We start from the raw sequence: 9,652 nt of genomic DNA on the forward strand, positions 1-9,652 counted from the left end.
CTAAGATTAAGGTAGTGGTTTTGGTTAGAGTTAAAACAATTTGAAGAAACCTCAAACCTCACATCTAAATATAACCAACATAGATCCATCTTAAGTACAAATCTAACATGAGTAAATAAGCATCAAATTTCTTCAGGTGCAAACATTTTTAGAGTGCAAAATACAATGTGTTATTTTTCATTGTTTAAATTGTATTTTTGAATGCTAAATAGAGTATATATACGACCAAGTTGAAATTTTTAACCATAAAAACACACACCACATAAATTAGTTAACATAGGTTAGTTTACTTAAATCTCTTGTTAAAATATTTTTGAAAAGTATAACTTGTGATTCACACATTTTTTTTAAAGGGTATGGACAAACTTACACATCCCTTCATACTAGGCTGTAAAATGAGTCTCTTGGCTTAACAATAAGATTGTAGAGTCTTTCAAAAAGGTGTTTCTTGAATGTACCTTAGAATAGTTTAATTTGTATTGTCTATCCTCAATTTTTTTATAAATTTTGAACTTAACACTCACTAAAAAATAAACCTCACACAAACTAACTAATACACCTTTCAAAAATCAATTTTTATAAACACTTGAAAATATAATAAAATAAAAATTCAAATAACCAATAAATAAAATGAAATGAAATGTAGCAAACCATTTTATTTATTTATTTATTGTTTTACTCTTTTAAAAGGCCTTAGTCTAACCAGACAGTTTTTTTGCCATGAAAATTTTGGCAATATTTTTATAAATTTAGGCAGGGCTTTTTGTAAATAGATTACAGTTGTTAAACTTGAAGATTTTGGGGGTCCCAGTAATTTTTAATGGTGCTGAATCTATTTCCACTTTCAAAAACATGATTTAAACACTCTTTCCGTAAAATTTGTTAAATCTTTTTTTCCAAATTCTAATAAAAAATAGTGTCTAGCCAATTCCTCAGCCTTCATAGACTTATCCTTTTAAAAATGATTCTACTTTTAAAAATGATTCTGAATGTGTACGTTTTTTAATTGTACTTCTCCATTAAAAAAAAATATAAATGCATTGAAAGTGAAATCAGATTTTTTTAAATGTAAAGAGTGTTTGATACCTGACATTCAAATGATTTATGACTTCCACCCTACATTGATATGCATATAATTTTTAGGTGGAAGTAAGTATCGTTTGGATGTAACAGCTCACGTTATGAATGACGTTTTAATAGTTTTATGACACATATTGCTAGCTGCCACTGCTGTGTGTCTACTTCAAATAAATCAATATCAACCTCGATACTCAGATCAATATATATGATTTAGAGAAAACATCACAGCAATAAAAATCAAGTTGTATGTGAATGCTCATATGTTTTTTTATTTAATATATATATGTAATATAATATAATTTTAATTTAGTTTTAATAGGGAGAAAATATATTATGATTAAGTTATGAAATTAGTAGTGGAAATAGTTATTAGTAGTAGAAATAGTTTTTAATAGTTGTTATGAGCAAATATAAATTGACTCATCTTATTATTTAAGAAAAAATATACCACTTAGAATTACTTCACCCCATAGTCCTTAGCCACTTAGAATTACCTACCTAATAGTTTTTAAAAAGACAAACTTTCACTTTTGTAAGATACTTTAAACAAATTCTTACTCAAATAAAAACAATTTTAAGAAATACCCTAGACCTAATAAAAAAATATTATATTTTAAAATATTTAAATTTAATCAATAAATTAAATTAAATATTAAACAATTATTTATATATATATATATATAAAAGCAAACGTTGATTCAGATGTAAATCTAATAAGTATGGTCGATAAATTGCATATTTGTGATATGTTACATAAAAGAAGTAAAAATAAAGAAAAGTATTTATGAAAATCTTGGGTTTCAAAACCATGTGATAATCTTAGATGAAAAGAGAGAACAGACCAAAGGTTCACCTTTTATATATAATATGAAATAACAAAAAGGAAAAGTGTCCCCAAACGATCACTCGCGTACCTACTTTGGCCGAACTGAAAAGGTACATATTACAATCTGGTGGTTCTTTGGCCGAACTGAAAAGGTACATCTTACAATCTGGTGGTTCTATTTTTTGCGAGCAAATCACAAAAGGTGCGTACTATGATGGTCCTTATCATAGTTTTTAATCATTTTTTCAATTAACTTATCAGAATCCACGGAATATTGCCCAGGTTTCATAAATTTTATTTATTAATTATAGAATTTAATTTCTGCCTATTTTGTAACGTTTACTTTATTTTATTTATTAATTATCAATTTTTAAAAAAAATTACAGTTGGTTTTTTTAAATATAACTATTAATAATTATTTCAAATTTTTTGATTTTAAGATAATAAATTATTTTTTATTAATAAATAACAATACATAAAATTATTTCAATTTCAAATTAACAAATAACACTTAACAATAATTAAAAATAAAAAATTGTAATTATCAAGATAATAAGATTTAGAAATTAGTATAGTTTTTTTATTTATTTATTAAAAGAGAATAAAATACTAAACAATGATTAAATACGAATTTATTATTAAGAAATAACTATTTATTTAAAAAAATTGTATTTGAAAAAATAATTCTTAACAAAGTTAATAATAGTAGAAAATTATATTACAAGAATAAGAGCATACTCATTTACATATACATATATTTCGAAGGGGTATAATAGTTAAGAAAAGGTGTTTTCTCATAAAAATGTTATAGATTGGATTCTAATCTATAAGATATATAAAAAGATATAGTATGTATACTTTTTCTCTTTTTCTCACACACATATATATAAAGTGGGTAAAGTAAAGAGAACATACTCATAATATATATATATATATATATATATATATATATACACATACATATACATATACATATACATATACATACTTTAAGTGGGTATAATAGTTAGGAAAATGTGTTTTCTCATCAAATGTTATAGATTGGATTTTAATCTATAAGATCAATAAAATATATAAAAGGATATAGTGTGTACGTTCTTTTGTCTCGCAAACATCTGTTAGCGAAACATTTATATATACATACATATATTTTAAATGGATATAATAACGCCGCCCACACACACACATATATACATATATTAAGTGGGTATAATTGAGCCGAGAGGCTAGGCTTATTCTACACCCCAATATAAGGGGATGTATAAGTATATCCATGTGTCTCTTCCTCTTTAAAATAAAAATAATGTTGTAAATAGAAAAATAATGTCGGTTATAATAATAAAAAAAATGAATATACTCTAAAGTAATTAGAAGTAAAAAAATGTGTGATTAAGATGTTTAAATCTTATATTTTTCAAAAATATTTCAACAAAAAATTTAAATAAACTATTTGAAGATCTATATTAACTAATTTATGTCTATATCAACTTCACATATATCTATATATAGAAAATATTTTGTTAAAATAAAATATTTTAATGTGATCTATAAAAAAAATATCCAATATGAGTTATCAATAAAATATTTTAATAACAATTAATATTGACATATACTTAAAAATATATTAATAATAAAAAATCATATTTAGTCTTATATATATTCTATTTAGCATTCAAAAATACAATTTAAACAATAAAAATTAACACATTATATTTTACACTCTAAAAAAATTTACATGTAAAGAAATTTGATCTCTCTAAACTCATATTAAACTTAAAATAAATCTATAATAATAATTAGGAAAATATATTTTCTCCTAAAATATTATAAACTAGATTCTAATCTATAACATCAATAAAATATAAAAAAAAATATAATATGTACCTTCTTTTCCCCACAAACAAGAAGTTCAACAAGTTCTGTAAATCAATAAAATCTCAAATTTAATATAACCTTACATGCTTAAATAAAAAATGTTGTAACCAACAAGAAGTTTTGGTGAGTCAATACAATCTCAAATTTAATATAACCTTACATGCTTAAATCACAAGTGTTTTTAACTATTTTTAAAATAAAATTTGTTTTCCATTTTGCAATATAAAATCTAGTTTGCAGTTCACGTTGTTTTTAATGCTTTATTATTTCAAAAGTGACCGCTGGTCTCCTGTGATTCCCTGTTTAAAGTATTGTACCTTTCAGAAAGATATCAATGATTCGAAAGGCCTATCATGGAATGTTAAAATCTCACCGTAAATTTTGTTTGATACGCGACCCTAAAATCGGACATTGAAATTTTGTATACTCAGAATTGTTAAATTCTCATTCTGCACTTTACATTTAAATTCTCATGACTTGAATATGTTATCACGCTGTTCTTATTGCAATTTACATCAACTATATTTTTACAAAACAAATCACAATGAATTTGTAATAAAAATGGAGGATTAGGTGTCAATATTTCTTTCTTAATCTTAAAGGATGTTGGTGAGTTCAAGTATTGTTTTGTGTTTTTCGAACTTTTTTTTCAAGTAATTTGGTGAAGATGTCTACAATTTGCTTAGTAATTGAACAATAGCTTAGATGGATTGTCTTGGCTTCAACATAATGTGGAATCAGATGATATTTTTTTTAAAGGGGATCTACTCCTTGGAAGAAACTCATATATATTTCATTATCATTACATCATGGTTACATAATCATTACATCATGGTTGGGTCAAGCTATTCTAACATGGGTGGGGAGGTCATTAATGAACCTTCCCAACCACTTGGGATAAAGTCAGGTTACAAAATCAGATGGTATTTTGTATTGATGTGCTTAGATCATAGAACTTTGGGTTCTTAGCCAAATTTTGTCTTGGCCTCAACATGATGTCTGATCAGATGGTTACATGATGTCGAATCAGATGGTATTTTGTACTGATGTGTTTAGTCAGATCATAAAACTTTAGATTATTGACTAACTTTATTACAAAAGTGTTGTCAATCATGAATGATTTGAATGCACTTGCTTCACCTATTTCAAACCATTTGAAAATATTTTAATCATTATATAATAATTTAATAATTGACTATTAATTTATTCTCTTTCTATATGCAATTAAATATCACGTTAACTTATCATTAACTTTATCTGAAAAAGTTCAGTTCAACATCCCATCCCATATGCTGACAACCAATGGTCTCAGTCAAGTTCAGTTCAACATCCCATCCCATATGCTGGCAACCAATGGTTTCAGAGGACTGAGATATATATTGTGTAGTCCCCATAGCGTGGTGTTGAAGTAGGGAAGGCAGGGATTATAATTACAATGGTAACTTCTTGTGGTCTCTAATATTGTCATATTCCAGTTTTTTCAAATTAACTGTAGCAGTTTGCCGATATGTATACGGTGTCTTTGAAGCTCCGGCGTTTAATAGTGAGTAAAAAGAAATATGGACAAGATTTTTAAAAGCGTTAAATGTCTGATAATTATACATGTGTTTGCCCAGGAATTTCATAGTTTCAGGTAATTTTACAATAAAACGAAAGGTTCTTATTAGTCCATAAGGTGGGATACCTTGGATTTTCTTGTTCGCTACTAATTTTAGTTTATTCTATTTATTAGAAAATAAAAATAAAAATAAAATGATGAATGATAGAAAACTTTATTAAAAAGACAATTTTTTGCTTTACATTAGAGTTGACTAGAAGTATTAATGTGATCAGATAGTCCAAGGCTGTTGTTGTTGTTTTATTGTAGATATTGTCTTTTAGATAGCAAAGACACTATAAATAATAATCATTAGTAATATTTATTCTCACCTATATGAAAGAAAAGCACTTCCACAATTTTTTTTGTTTTACATAATGGCTCACCACAAGCATTGATGTGATCAGATAGTCCAAGGCTATTGCATTGCAGATATTATCCTTTAGATGGTAAATGCATGAGAAATAATAACCATTAGTAATATTTATTTTCACCTATATGAAAGAAAAGTACTCTCACACTTTTTTTGCTTTACATGATAGCTGACCACAAGCATTGATGTGATCAGAGCCAAGATTGTTGTTGCATTGCAGATATTATCCTTTAGACAGTAAAAGCATGAGAAATAATAACCATTAGTAATATTTATTTTCACCTATATGAAATAAAAGCACTACAACTTTTTTGCTTTACATCATAGTTGACAAGAAGCATTGATGTGATCACATAATCCAAGGTTGTTGTTGCAGTGCAGATATTATCCTTTAGACAGTAAAAGCATGAGAAATAATAACCATTAGTAATATTTATTTTCACCTATTTGAAATCAAAGCACTACAACTTTTTCTGCTTTACATCATAGTTGACCATAAGCATTGATGTGATCAGATAATCCAAGGTTGTTGTTGCATTGGAGATATTATCTTTTAGATCGTAAAGGCATGAGAAATAATAACCATTAGTAATATTTATTTCACCTATATGAAAGAAAAGCATTATGACAACTTTTTCGCTTTACATCTTAGTTGACCAGAAGCATTGATGTGATCAGATACTCCAAGGCTCTTATTGCATTGCAAATGTTATCCTTTAGATAGTAAAGGCATGAGAAATAATAACAATTAGTAATATTTATTTTCACCTATATGAAAGAAAAGCCCTCTGTTTACTTGTCACTAATGTTGTTTTTAATGTTTAGAAAGCAAACTAATTTTCTTAGGTTGATTGATAACTTAACATGCTATGTGCTTTTAATTAAAGTTTTATTTTTTTTGGTCTATCAGATCTTCAATACACAATATATAGGCTATAGATGTAAATAATCTTGTTTTGTTTTAGATGAAAATTTTCCTTACACAAAATTTTATTGGTTTTACTTTTAATTATTGAAACTTTCTGAGTTTTGTAATTTTATGTATTTTATTGGTTTTACTTTTAAATTAAAACTTTTTGAGTTTTGTAATTCTATGTTTTCTTGATATATAAATTGATTTAGTATTTTAGAAACTTTTGAAACAAATTATACCTATTACAAAATTTAGTTTTATGAATTTAAAAATATTAAATAAAAGATTACAAAATACATACCTGGATTTCCATTCATTGGTTTTGCGTTTAATTATTGTTTTTTTTTGTTATTTGATTTTTGTATTATTATCCTTTAGATAGCGAAGGCATGAGAAATAATAACCATTAGTCATATTTATTTTCACCTATATGAAAGAAAATTTTAGAAAGCAAAATAGTTTTCAGTAATGTTGTTTTGAATGTTTAGAAAGCAAAATAATTTTCTTAAGTTGATTGATAATTTAACATAGCCTGTTATTTGCTTTTAATTAAAATGTTGTCTTTGGTTTATGGGATCTCTAACATACAATATATACAATATATAGACTCTTCATGTAAATGACCTTATTTTGTTTTAGATTAAAATTATTTTTACATACAATTTCATTGGTTTTACCTGTTCTTTGTAATTTTGTATTTTTACTTTTTCTTAATGTATAAATTGATTGAGTACTCAAAAACTTTTAAACAAATTATATTTATTATAAAATTTAATTTCATGAATTTGAAAATATTAAATAAAAAATTAACAAAATATATAAGTGGATTTCCATTTATTGGTTTTATTTTTAATTATTGATTTTTTTAGTTTTTATTATTTGATTTTTGTAACTTTATGTTTTCTTTGATGGAGTATTTCAAAAAAATTTGAAACAAATTATATAGGAATTTAGACTTCTGTGATCCATAACGTTTGTTTAGAAAATTTTTTGGCGAAATCACATAATTGATCATTTGTCGACGCGTTTCGAACCAACTAGTGTGGTTCATCGTCAGGACAAGTTGAAGATACAGATCCAGTATAGCGAGTTAAATAGTCCAAGCAGAGACTCCAATGGCTAAAAAGACTGGCTATTTTTCAACTTAAGGACCCAGTCAAACCCCCTTTAACTAAATTAATATTAATATTCTTTATAATTATTATTATACTTCTAGAGCTAAGTAAACTGGGTAAAAATTAACCAGATCAGAGGTTATTAATCTATTTATATATTTAATATATAATTATATATAATAATATTTTTCAATACCTAATATAATACTATATTTAATATTTAGTTTTTAAATTATTTATATAAATTATTAGAAAACTATAATTTTTACTAAAAATTGAATTAGATCAATGGTTAGTTATCAAAACTAAACCATTTATTTATTTAAAATATTAATTATATATATATATATATATATATATATATATATATATAAAAATAAATAAGCATATATATAAATTAATATATTACCATATCTAACATTCTAATAATATTATATTTAATATTTAATATATATATATATATATATATATGTTTTTAATTATATATATATAAATATATCAATTTAAAATTCTTTAATAACTAATCATTCTAATAAATTTTTATTTAAAGTTTAGATATTAAAATATTATATCAATTTATATCAATTATTAGCCAAACCTATAAAAAAAAAAAAAAAAATATATTTTTTTTTTTTTACACTATCTTTTAAGGTTAGTTCAATTAACTTAGGACTAACAAAAAATCAAAATTAATCAAAAGAATAAATGAAAAGTAATATTTTTTTTTTTTTTTTTTTAGGTTTGGCTGATAATTGATATAAATTGATATAATATTTTAATATCTAAACTTTAAATAAAAATTTATTAGAATGATTAGTTATTAAAGAATTTTAAATTGATATATTTATATATATATAATTAAAAACATATATATATATATTTAAACATTAAATATAATATTATTAGAATGTTAGGTATGGTAATATATTAATTTATATATATGCTTTTATATATATATATATATATATATATATATATATATATATAATTAATATTTTAAATAAATAAATGGTTTAGTTTTGATAACTAACCATTGATCTAATTCAATTTTTAGTAAAAATGATAGTTTTCTAATAATTTATATAAATAATTTAAAAACTAAATATTAAATATAGTATTATATTAGGTATTGAAAAATATTATTATATATAATTATATATTAAATATATAAATAGATTAATAACCTCTGATCTGGTTAATTTTTACCCAGTTTACTTAGCTCTAGAAGTATAATAATAATTATAAAGAATATTAATATTAATTTAGTTAAAGGGGGTTTGACTGGGTCCTTAAGTTGAAAAATAGCCGTTAGTCTTTTTAGCCGTTGGAGTCTCTGCTTGGACTATTTAACTCGCTATACTGGATCTGTATCTTCAACTTGTCCTGACGATGAACCACACTAGTTGGTTCGAAATGCGTCGACAAATGATCAATTATGTGATTTAGCCAAAAAATTTTCTAAACAAATTATATAGATTACAAAAATTAATTATGAATTTAAAAATATTAAATAAAATAAAAAATTAAAAAAAAATGTTGGATTTGTTGAAAATATATTAGATAATGACAAATTATACTTTTTATTAATAAACTCTATTAATTTATAATAATTACAAATTTATTATTTTATAATAATTTTTTATATTATTATAATTACTACATGTAAATGACATTATATTAAGTGTTAAATGGCCATTTATTTATAAAAAAACGAATTATTTAACTTAATTTATTTGTAAATCCAACAACAATTATAGTACATTTCCTCTCTTCATTATTCATTCCATAGTTTGCTCCACTCTCCATGAGCAGCTCACTCCTCTCCTTGTTATCCACTTCTCAATTGTGCATTAATGCCTTATCTCAAGGGTAT

The sequence above is a fragment of the Pinus tabuliformis genome, chromosome 7 (assembly GCF_031772625.1).
Source record: "Pinus tabuliformis cultivar Carrire ecotype Pingquan chromosome 7, CPIR1, whole genome shotgun sequence".
In the NCBI taxonomy this organism is placed as follows: domain Eukaryota; kingdom Viridiplantae; phylum Streptophyta; class Pinopsida; order Pinales; family Pinaceae; genus Pinus; species Pinus tabuliformis.